This window comes from Pelophylax lessonae (assembly GCF_965119305.1).
Source record: "Pelophylax lessonae genome assembly, chromosome: 9".
Lineage (NCBI taxonomy): Eukaryota > Metazoa > Chordata > Amphibia > Anura > Ranidae > Pelophylax > Pelophylax lessonae.
In genome coordinates this window covers 39,005,741-39,017,894 of record NC_138776.1, presented here as the reverse complement: position 1 = coordinate 39,017,894, position 12,154 = coordinate 39,005,741, and the positions used below count along the sequence as shown (strand labels likewise).

At 42.1% G+C, this 12,154-nt stretch overlaps 1 protein-coding gene across 2 annotated transcripts in view; it reads right to left on the bottom strand.

Moving 5' to 3' along the window:
* The window catches only part of SORCS3 (sortilin related VPS10 domain containing receptor 3), a 1,013,788-nt gene that overhangs the window by 368,852 nt on the left and 632,782 nt on the right, over positions 1-12,154 (bottom strand). The gene's annotated exons all lie outside the window — the stretch shown is intronic.

The following is a 12,154-nucleotide window of genomic DNA, read 5'->3' as shown; positions in this document are numbered from 1 at the left end:
TAGAAATGTCACTGGTCCCCCCAAAACGATCAAAAATGTCAGTTAGGGGTCCGATCTGTCCACCGCAATGTCGCAGTCCCGCTAAAAATCACTGATCGTCGCAATTACTAGTAAAAAATAAATAAAAATGAAATAAATCTTTCCCCTAATTTGTAGACGCAATAACTTTTGCGCAAACCAATCAAAATATGCTTATCGGGATTTTTTTCCACAAATTTGTAGCAAAATACAAATTGGCCTAAAATGATGAAAAAATTAATTTTTTTTGGGGGGGGGGGGGATGTTAAATAGCAGAAAGTAAAAAATATATATTTTTTTTTTTAGAATTGTCGCAGAATTGTTTATAGAACAAAAAAAAAAAAATTGCAGAGGTGATCAAATACCACTAAAAGAAAGCTCTATTTGTGGGGGAAAAAAAGGACATAAATTTTCTTTGGGTGCTGTACTGCATGACTGCGCAATTATCAGTTAAAATAACGCAGTGCCATTTTGAAAAAAAATGGCCCGGTCATTATGGGGTAAAACCTTCTGGTCCAGAAGTGGTTAAGAGGGGTTTTCTGTTTTGGGACCCTTGGTTCCACTCCTGCTGCAATATTGGGTTTGAGAAAGATGTTCATTTGAATATATATTGAATCTATATAAGTCTAGCAATGGAAACTGCTGCTAAGAAACATTTTATCTCTGCATGCTTAATGGACTTATGGACTTCTGTTTGAACTCTTAAAATGACAGAACATTATTTTTAACCTCTCCAAAATTTAAGACACTTCATCTAGTAGTTTAGGTGATTCTATGGTTATTTATGCCTCCCCCCCCCCCCATTTATGCCCCTACCCAGATGCTCTACTTGAAAGAAATGACTACATGTTGTGCATGGAAATCCTTGATGTTCTAAAGCCAAACAGGAGATCCTAGGAGTCCAAAAGCTTTGCCAAGCCATCATCCTGGTATGACAAGTCTCCACTCTTCATTGCTGAAGGTTAAAGGAGGACTCCTACTGAAAAAGCTTCCGGGGAAAGCCTAGAGGAAGAGTCATGATGCCAACCCAAGGCCTGAGCGTTCCAGTGAACACCACAAGAAAGATTTGAGGTACCAGCCTGAAGATCTAGCCCAGAGGATGCTTTGTTGCTCTGCCAGTCTGTCTGTGAATGTCAGGTTCTGTCCCTACCCTTACCGAGAGGCAGGTTTTGATGGAGTGTAGAACCTTCTAATTGCATGAGTGGGTACAGAATCAAAGTTTGGAGGTGTTGTAGAAGTTTAGGAAATTAACTTAAAGAGGGAAATAATGTGGAATTTGTAATCTGGAAATTTATGGACATTCGCAAGCCATACAAGAGAGATTCTTTTTTTGTGTTCTTTTCTATTTTTGCTGAGGACTATTTTTATCTATCTAAATACTCTTATGTCCCCTTTCTTGTCTTTCATAGACACTTTGCTAGACAAGTAAGATCTTGTCATCTTCTAATTTTGGTATATGTTGCAATTAAATTTATTATGTGTATGATTTTAACAATGACATCAAGGAGGGTGAAGCAGGTATGAAGAATATGAGTTTGATTTGTATTAGCATTCCTTCTTCAAAGGAACAAAAGGGAGATTGATAGGATATTGATCTCTCTGAATATGGATTTTATGCAGAAGTTAATCATTAACATGAATTTGCAAGGCTTTAACAAACTAAGGCTAGGAGACTTCCTTAAACTTACATTCAGTGTTACATTACATATATATCAGTGGCGGCTGGTGCTCCATCAGTCGGGGGGGGGGCAGATGGACCCCTCCGTATCACTCCAGCCCACACCACCATATCCCCCCCCCTGCCAGTTTGCTTACCTTGCTCCGCGGCACTGACAGGCATCGGCGGTGGCTTCCCCCTCAGTCTCCATGTTCCTTCTTGGCGGCTGTCTCCTCCCTCCTTCTTGGCCAATAGGATGCCTTCTCCTTTCGGCCAATCGGGAAACAGGTCTCATGACCCGCTTCCTGATTGGCTGGGAGGAGAATCAGTGTTATAATAGTCAATATTCATTCGCTTTTCTTACACAACTGGGTGGGCTCAGGGCGCAGTGCTCTGTGCCCCAAGCCCAACCTTTTGTGAAGCCTATTAGAGCCTCTGGCTCTAATCACGTGCTTAAAAAAAAAAAAAAAAAAAAAAATCCCCCATTGAAATCCATTCATCCGGCCCCCTAACCTACATATAGGGCACCGGATGCATGGATTCCAATGGGGGATTTTTTTTTTTTTCATATAGGGGGATAGAGGGGGTGGCGCCCCTGCGCCCCTAATGGATGGGCCGCCACTAATGTATATACATAGGAAGTGGCTTGCATGCAAGAAGAGAAGTGTGGCTGGTTTGGCTCTACTCAATTTGTATCAAATCAGACCGGCCATTGCACAGACCGGCCATGTAGCTGATGTAGATCTAAAGGAGATTGTACAATCAGATTGTACAGAAAGTGGGTGGAAGGTAGAATAGTAATGAGGGAGGTGTGGTCCAGAGTGATGAACACACTCTATCATGCCCTTTTCTGTGATGCAGGAAGGCAGTGCATTCTGGGATTCAAAGTTTCCTGGATGTTACATGGCCAACAGGAAGTGATGGAAGTCTAAAAAAAAAAAAAAAATTCAAATGTATATGAAATTTCAAAGCTTCTGTGAATGAGGTACATGAGAGATAAGTAAATTGGCTGAGCCAGTAATAACATTAGAAAATGCTTCTCTTTATTATGAAAAGTGAAATTCTGCCCAAAAAGGTGAACTTATCCTTTACTGCTGTACCGGATCACATACCTAGGACTTAAAGCAGGGGCATGGATCCATGCCTTCCCCTAGTAAAAGCACCTCAAAAAGTAGACTAAAAAACTGGCTAGGCACACAGTTAACCCTTTGATCGCCCCTAATGTTAACCTCTTCCCGATCAGTTTATTTAGTACAGTGATAGTACATATTTTTAATAGTGATGGTCCGAACACCCCCCTGTTCGGTTTGCACCAGAACATCTTGAACAGGGAAACAGTTCTAGCAAACATGCAAACTTTCTATGGGACCTGAACATGAAAAATCAAAAGTGCTAATTTTAACCACTTTACCACCAGAGGATTTTGCTGTCTTACGTCCAGGCCACTTTTTGTGATTCGGCGCTGACTTTAACTGACAATTGCGCGGTCGCGCGACGCTGTACCCAAACAAAATTTACGTCCTTTTTTTCCCATAAACAGAGCTTTCTTTTGGTGGTATTTGATCACCTGTGAGCTTTTTACTTTTTGCGCTATAAACAAAAAAAGAGCGTTTATTTTGAAAAAATAACAATATTTTTAACATTTTTTTATATGAAATTCCCCCCCAAAAAAATGTAAAAATCTAATTTTTTTAAAATTTTTGGTCAATTTGTTTTCTGCTACCTATGTTTGGTAAGAAAAATCACGATAAGCGTATTTTGATTGGTTTGCGCAAAAGTTATTGCGTTTACTAACTACGGGAAAGATTTCTGTCATTTTTGGTGTTTTTTTTTTTTAACGCGTAATGGTGGCGATCTGCGATTTTTTTTTTTTTGCAGGACTTGCGACATTGCGGCGGACAGATCGGACCCTTGACTGACATTTTTGACACTTTTGGGGGTACCAGTGACATTACTGCAGTAATCAGTGCTATAAATATGCACTGTTACTGTAAAAATGACACTGGCAGCGAAGGGGTTAATTTTATTGGAGAGGGAGGGGTTAATGTATGCCTGGTGCTTACTGACGTGTGTGGGGGGAGGTGACTATGTGACACAAGGACAGATCGGATGTTCAGCTATGCTGAACACTCCGATCTGTCACTCCCTGTCACTTAGGAGATCCGCCCGCTCTGTTTACACAGGCGGGCGGATCTCCTCACTCGATTCCCCGACGATCGGGGAGAGCGGCGGCGATCGCTGCTGCTCCTCCCCTGGCCTGACTCCCGCTGTGACTGAAAACAGCGGGAGCGCGCCTCCGGTGGTGCTGGAGCGCGCCTCCGGTGGCGCGGGAGCGCCGCCTACAGGGGGAGGAGTCCAGCGACGTAGGTCTACGTCGCTGGACGGGAACGAGCCACATTGCTGCGGTAGCAGCAATGTGACTAGAGGTAAAGTGGTTAAAGGCTTATAAGCAAGTTATTACCATAATAATGTATCAATGCGAAAAAAAAATGTTTTTAACACAATCATTTTTACAGGAGCAATGATTTTAATAATGCCTAAAATGAAACAATAAAAATAAAAATTCCTTTAAATATCGTGCCTATTGGGTCCCCTTGATGTGCCTTTAAAGCGGCGCATCTGTACGATGTATGGAGTCTGCTGCAGCAATACTGAAATTTCTAAAGGAAAAAATTTCATTTTAACTTGCTTGCGGCTGTAATGTATTGTCGGCTCCTGGCAATACAGATAAAAAAACATGGAAAAATGTGTGACTTCAGAAGGGGGCGGAGCCTCGAGGTGACGTAACCGAGTGGCCCCGCCCCTTGCTTATAAAACAGCTGTTAAAGCTGAAGGATGGAATGCGGCAGGACGCCACAGAAGAGGCAAAGCGTTTTTGAATTTGTATCTATTTTTCGGGTCGACGGGCGTCTTGATTGACGATGGATTTACATCGAGGGACACCATTTTTTTTATTTTTAATAAAGGACTTGTCAAAAACTGTGTTCTGTGGTTTTTCTTTTTTTACACTTTTTTGGTGAATGGGTAGGGGTACGATATATCCAATACCCATTCACATAGGGGGGGGGGGGGCTTATTAAAGGAGGCTTCCAGATTCCGATAAGCCCCAACACGCAGACCCCCACAACCACAGCCCAGGGTTGTCGGGAAGAGGCCCTTGTCCCCATCAACATGGGGACCAGATGCTTTGGGGGCACCCAAAAGCACCCTCCCCATGTTGAGGGCAAGTGGCCTGGTATGGTTCAGGAGGTGCTCGCTCGTCTCCCCCTATCCTGGCCTTCCAGGCTGCATGCTCGGATAAGGGTTTGATATGGATTTTGGGGGGGATCCCATGCGTTTTTTTTTTTTTTTTTAATTTTGGCATGGAGTTCCCCGGGGTCTAGTATGGATTTGGGGGCGGCACACCATTTTTTTCTTTTACATTTTGGTGTGGTCCACCTAAAATCTATACCAGACCCAAGGGATTTTTTTTTTTTTTATTCTGTCATAGGGTCCCTTTTAACCACTTAAATACAGGGCACTTTCACCCCCTTCCTGCCTAGACCAGTTTTCAGATTTCAGTGCTCATGCATCTATGGGAAATATTGGTCAGCTTGTCATGGCACTGCTCCCCGTCTTTAACATTGTCGTCTAAGGGAAATTTTGGTTAGCTTGGCATGGCACTGCTCACGAACTATAGATGACAGGGACACAAAAACAGCACCAAGAGGGGACCCAGGACTACAACATATCTCTACATTTTAAAACTGGGGTATGCCTGTACACTACACTAACTGCACTAAACTAACAACATACTATCCACTAACTATCTGCCTAATCTCTATTGTCACACACTATACATGGCTGCCATGTAAGCAGCAGCCTTAAATAGTGTGAGGCGTGGACAGGTCAGGTGCATGCTTTGGCCAATCACAAACACTTAATGCATTGCAAACGTGCAGTGCATTCATGGGGCGCTCTTTGGCGGGCGAACTTCCCGCCGAGCGCCCCAGGTGTTTATGTGTTTGCCGAACACATGAACAACTGATGTTTGAGACGAACTTACGTTTGACTCGAACATCAAGCCCATCTCTAATTTTTAGCACTGATTACTGTATTAGTGTCATTGGTCCCCAAAAAGTGTCAGTAAAGGCACACTGCAGCTCAAAGAAGCGGCTCCTACAGGCTTTTGAACTTTTTTGAGCTCTGATTTTTTTCTGCCTGGAAACGTCCCTCTAGGTTAGCCAATGTGTCCGTGCATGCTATTGCCCTTTCAGGAGTTTACAAGCAGAAAAAAAAAACACTAAACTCACGTTTTTGAGAGGAGCTTTTGAGCAGAAGAGACGCCTAAGTGCCCAAAACGCGCAAAAACTTGTGAAAATAGCAGGAAAGAGCATGAAAAAGCATAAAAGAGGCTCAAACAGACAATAAAAAAATAGAAAAAATTAACTGAGGGGAAGGTTTGTAAAAAAAAATGCTTATGCTCAAAAAAGCTCAAAGAAGCTCAATAAAAATGCACAAAAGAGTCCATAAAAGTACAAATTTCTTCAAGCTGAAAAAAAAGCTCAAATGCCTGTAAAAGCTTTAAGTCGTTGATCACCGCCATTGCTAGTAAAAATAAATAAATAAATAAAAATATTCCATAGTTTGTAGACATTATAACTTTTGTGCAAACCAATCAATATACGCTTATTGGGATTTTCTTTACCAAAATCATGTACCAGAATGCATATTGGCCTAAATTGTTAAAGAAATGTAATTTATTACATATTTCTTATTGGATATGTTTTATAGCAGAATATATACTGTATATATATATATTTTTTTTAAATTGTCTGTCTTTTTAGCGCAAAAAATAAAAACCGCAGAGATTATCAAATACCATGAAGAGAAAGCTCTATTTGTGAAAAAAAAAGGAAAGGAATGTATTTGGGTACAGCGCTGCACGCTTGCGAAATTGTCAGGTAAAGAAAAATGCTGTGCTGCATCTTAAAAAATGGCCTGGTCATGAAGGGGGGTTAATCTTCCGGAGGTCAAGTGGTTAAATGTATCTGGTGATAGAATACAAAAAAGTCCCTTTCCTTTTTGGAATACAAATAACATTTAGGTAAAAAAGTTGCAACAAAAAACTATTAAAAAAAGAACAAAATTGACCAAACAACATTTTGGCTGCTTTAAATAGAAACTTTACATGGTGTTAATGTAATATTTGTTAATGAAAAGCTCCTGGGAGAGTCTTCAGGATTTTAAGAGGGAGAGAAAAGTTTGCAGCTTAGATGAAAAGTTTTTGTGTTCTCAGAACTTCTTCCCGTTGATTGATCAGGGCTCAGGGAAGTGCTGACAGGTGTGGAGCTGCTCTAAGCCAGAGGAGCGACGGCGAGACTGGTCTGTAGCGCTCTGCCAGATTGTAATGAATTCCATGACATTTCATCTGATCTTTTCAGGAGATGAACGGATTGCTTCCAATTGTGGCTGAGAGGGGAACGCTTAAGAGGCCCAAATAGCTGATAGAAAACAGAGCCAACTTTTCTGAACTTTAGAGTTTTTGGACATTTGTCACCCACGGCAGAGTAATGTGGCCAGAACAGATTTGACAGATTCGACCCAAGGGCAACCTGACTCTGGCCTATGAGGCTCTCTACTGCTAGGACAGCACAACACGTACAGTGGTGGAGTACATAAGAACATTGCCTTAAAGGACAGGGTCACCCAGAGTCCCCTGTTCCAATGGGTAACCATAAGAAGAGAACATTTATTTTGCAAGGTCAAAATTTCTCTAGAGCTTTCGTAAATCGTATTGAGGTCTGATGGATCTCTCTGCTAGGAGAAAACAGCATAAAGCAGGCAAGGCTTGGCCAAGCAGGTAAAGAGTCTGACATAAATTTGTATATAAAGTGAATGCTCAGTGGCATCAGGTGGTTCACTATGTTAGAGAAAATAGATAAAAACAGAGGACACGCTGGCCTAGTGCATTATCCTTAAACAATTTTTATTAGGGGTAAAATATAACAAATAGCTACTCACAAACATAGGTAGTAAAAGCACTCATCAGGTCACTCCACATGGCTACACTCTCCCAAACTAGCCAGTAGCTAGAGCTTAGGGGGAACCTCACCAGGGTCCCTGCTGGCTGACATGTTTTGAAGGGCTCTGATGAAGAACATACTGTACCTTCAAAATGTGTCAGCCAGCAGGGACCTTGGTGAGGTCCCCCCTAAGCTCTAGCTATCAGCTAGCCTGGGAGAGTGTAGCCACGTGGAGAGGCCGGATGAGTGCTTTTACTACCTACGTTTGGGAGTACCTATTTATTATATTTTACCCCTAATAAAAATTGCTGTTGGATAATGCACTGGCCCAGTGTTCTCTCTGTTTTTAGATATTTTCTACAGTTTTCTGAGGACAACCCCACTTCTAGAGGGCAGCAAGGCTTCAAAACAAGTATCCACTTTTTACAACAGAGCTACTTTTCCTATTTGGGCTATCACACTTACGCACAAGGGATTATCGTTGTGGTTCACTATATTAAATGGGACTTAGCAAGCATTATATATTTCTTTTTGTTGCCCTAAGTTAATTCAAGACAAGAGGATTTGTATCAGGGTCAGGCTCAGAGACCAGTAGCTATAGCAGTAGAGAGGCTCCCACCAATCAGTGGATGATGTGGGCTCACTTGGGGTGCGGGGCCTAACTGGTATCCACCAGAGCTCCTGATGACAGAGAAGGGTTTTGCTGCATGTTAGTACCAGTCTTCAGGACTGCGCTGCAAGACGGTGAGCAAGCCGGGGTCCAGTAGCAGATATAACAGGTAGGGATCAAGCAAAAGCGTAGTCAGTAAACCAAAGCCATATGTCAGTAACAAGTGGTTGCAGGTTGGGATCAAGCAGAAACGTCATCGAGGAACAAGCCAAAGGTCAGTAAAGAGTGGTCGTAAAGATACGCACAGCAGCAGAGGAGACAGGGGCGAGAAATTGGTTGGAGAGAGCACAATAATCTGGAAACAGGGAGTGCAAAGGCATGACTTAAATAGAAAGTTCATGGGAGAAGCAAAGGGTTCAAAGTTCAAGAGAAACATGGTTTAGGCAGGATCATTAAATGAATTGTCCAGGGAGCTGTTCAGCCTCCCAGGTGACTCGGCAAGAAGAGACATCACCAGACACAGCAGAGGTTCAAACCTGGGCACTGACAGTTTGGAGAGGCCTGCTTGGAGAAGCTTGCAATCCAAAAGGGAAGATTAAGGCCCTTTTCACACTTGCGGACCGTTCAGATTCGCCTGTCAGTTTTTCAGGCGGATCTAAACGGATGCCCCATGCATCTCTATGGGACTTTGGATGTCAGCGGAGACATGTCTGCTGATATCTGATCCAATCCTGTCCGTCAAATCCGGACGGATGGAAACCCTATTTTCCATCCGTCTGGCGGATCAGATCGGATGAGAGCGGAGAGGCGGTCCGTTCTCATCCGATTCCTCCATAGAGGAGAGCGGGGATCTGACACCTCTGTCTCCACACACAGAGCGGAGACGGAGCTGTAATTCGCCTGCTCGATGGAACGGAGCTGTGTGAAAGGGGCCTAAGTGATACAAAAGGTAATAAATGTGTGAAGATGAGTTGCTTTAAAATCAAAGTTTCCTTTGTTGGGTAGAAGTGAGATGGGGTTTTCTAATAGAATGAGCTTTCAGGGATTGCCTAAAGGAAGACAGAGTAGTAGATAGCCATACAAATTGGGGTAGGGAGTTCCAGAGAATTCGAGAGGCTCTACAGGAGTCCTGGAGGCAAGCATGCAGGGGGAGGGGGGGATGAGGAAACCATTGAAAAGGAGGTCTTGGAAGGCACAAAAGGAGAGTTTTGGGTGAAACTCTGGTGATGCAGCTTGAGGCAAGGTTGTCCATGGCTTTGTACTTGTTGTTAATATTGAGAATTTAATATGTTGGGCAATTGGAAGCCAGTGGAGCAATTGGAAATGAGGGGCAACAGGCACTGTTGAAGGCGGATGAGCCTGGCAGCGGCATTTTAAATAATCTAAAAGCAGGGAAGCTTGTACAGTATAATGGCCAATGAGGAGGGAGATGCACTAGTCAAGTCAAGATATAACAAGTGAGTGAATTAGCAACTTATTTTGGAAATGTTGATGGTGGCACGATTTGGATAGTGATTGGATGTGGGACTCGAAGAAGAGGTCAGAGTCCAGAATTACACCTAGAACCATAACAGGAAGGGAGGAAAGGATAGTTGTGATATTGATCTTGATGTAAAAGCTAAGGAAGGGGAAATGGGGAGGAGGAAATATTATGAGCTCAATTTTTGAAATGGGTCTCCTCCAGTGTATCTCCCTCCTGGCTGGGCACTTGAACCTACCACAACTTTAGTGACTGACTTGCGACCAAGATCTGTGTGTCAAAGTGTAGTAAAAGCATCAGAGTACAAAGGGTTGGAAAATGAAGCAGTTGCTAGAAAATGGATAAAACATTCCAATGCATTTTATTTGGGGGGGGGGGGGGGGGCTAAAATACCATCTTCCTCAGAGGTGCAGTAAAATCAATTTTAATATTCATGTGTCAGAAATAGGACTCTTATATTTATTATTATTTATATGATTTAGTAGATTTTAGTAGACACCACCACTAATACAAAACTGATTTTATGCAAACACAAAAGCAATTATTTTAGCCAGTTTTCCCCTGGCTTAGAATTATCTTATTCCTGACACATGTATATTATGTTTATATTTCTTTTACTATAGCCTCAAGAAAGGCGCATTGTAAGACTCTAGAAATGTGTCCGATGCTGTTTCACATTTTTTTTTCAGCAAATAAAAGGACTTAATGTGTGCTGCATTGTTTGTACTCCGGCATGCCGACACCTCAACACACAGATCTAGCTTCAGAAGGAACCAAATATGGGGGCATCACTTTCCATGTGATTAGTCTGATGCGGCACAAAAATAAAAAACTAGGACAATAATTCATCACCCTATTTGGACAAAATGAATTTAAACCTAAATCAACTCAAGTGCAGCTACCACTATCAGTAATGACTTGTGATAGATTTTATTTATTTATTTATTTTTATTCCTATGGAATTTATTTACACATCTACTTGGATCATGCAAGGCAAACTGGACATTTAGAGCCGGTTCACACTGGGGCGACTTGTCAGATGACCTGGTCGCCTGACAAGTCACCGTGGGTCGCCTGCCATAGATTAGCACAGGACCTGTTCTAATAGGAGCGACACAAGTCGCTCCGACTTAGAAAAAGGGTCCTATACTACTTTGGGGCGACCTGGAGCGACCTGCATTGACTTCAATGATATGAAGTCCGTGCATGTCGCTCCGAGTCGGGTCGCCCCTATGTGAACCGGCTCTTAATGGCTCTAAAGTGGTTGTAAGCCCTTACATATACCCATTGAAGTAACTATCCTCAGCTGATACACAGAGATTAAACTAATACTCTTACATAAGTTTCACCTGTCTACCTTCAGTCTTCTCTTCTCTACATCCATTCAAACTGCTGAATTTATAGGCTTGTTTGAGAGCTCAGAAAAAAGGGTGCGGAAAGCCGAAGTTACACTCTGCAGAGATCAATGAGGAGAGCTCTGAGAGCTGATTTGAGAGAATGGACACCCCCCCCCCCCCCCAATATAGCACACAGGAACAGAGCTGAGGCTGTCAATCTTCTGGAAGTCCCTCCCTTGTCACCATTTTTCTCTTGGCGTTAGGAAAACTTGTCAGAAGCTGATAGCAAAGGAACAAAGCAGCATACAGAAATTACACTTAGTGCTCTGGATTTGGGACAAGTACACACTATAGAGGGATATACTTTGCTCAAATTTCATGTCTGAGGTTTACACCCACTTTAACCTCCTTAGCGGTATTCCCGAGTGTGCCTCGGGTGAAATTTTAGTGCCATTAGCGGTAACCCCGAGCCACTCTCGGGGTACCGCCAGGGAGCATCGCTGGATCCTGGTAGAGGTTACTTACCTTTTCCCCGAGATCCCACGATGTGTCCCTGCAGCATACGGCGGCCGTATCTTCTGCCCGATGCCCTTTTCCCCCGGCTTTCGTCTCCTGATACTCACAGGGGGGTGGAACCGGCAGCAAATTTAAATTGTTAAACACACAAACCCACTGATATATTTTAATCCTATTGGATTACATTACAAAATAAAATAAATTGACATTAGTTTGCCCCCCAGTGCCCTTTCCTGTTTCCTGCAGTTTTACTGTACTTTATATAGATATATATATATATATATATATATATATATATATATATATATACACACATACATATATATACATATATATATATATATATATATATATATATATATATATATATATATATATATTATATATGTACTTTATATATGTGTATATATTATATATACTTTCATTTAATTTAGTTATTTATTATATTATAATTTATGATTTTGTGTTTCAAACTTTATCATACCCGAGATGTTATAAAGAAGAACGCACAGTAAAAAAAAATCCTATGTA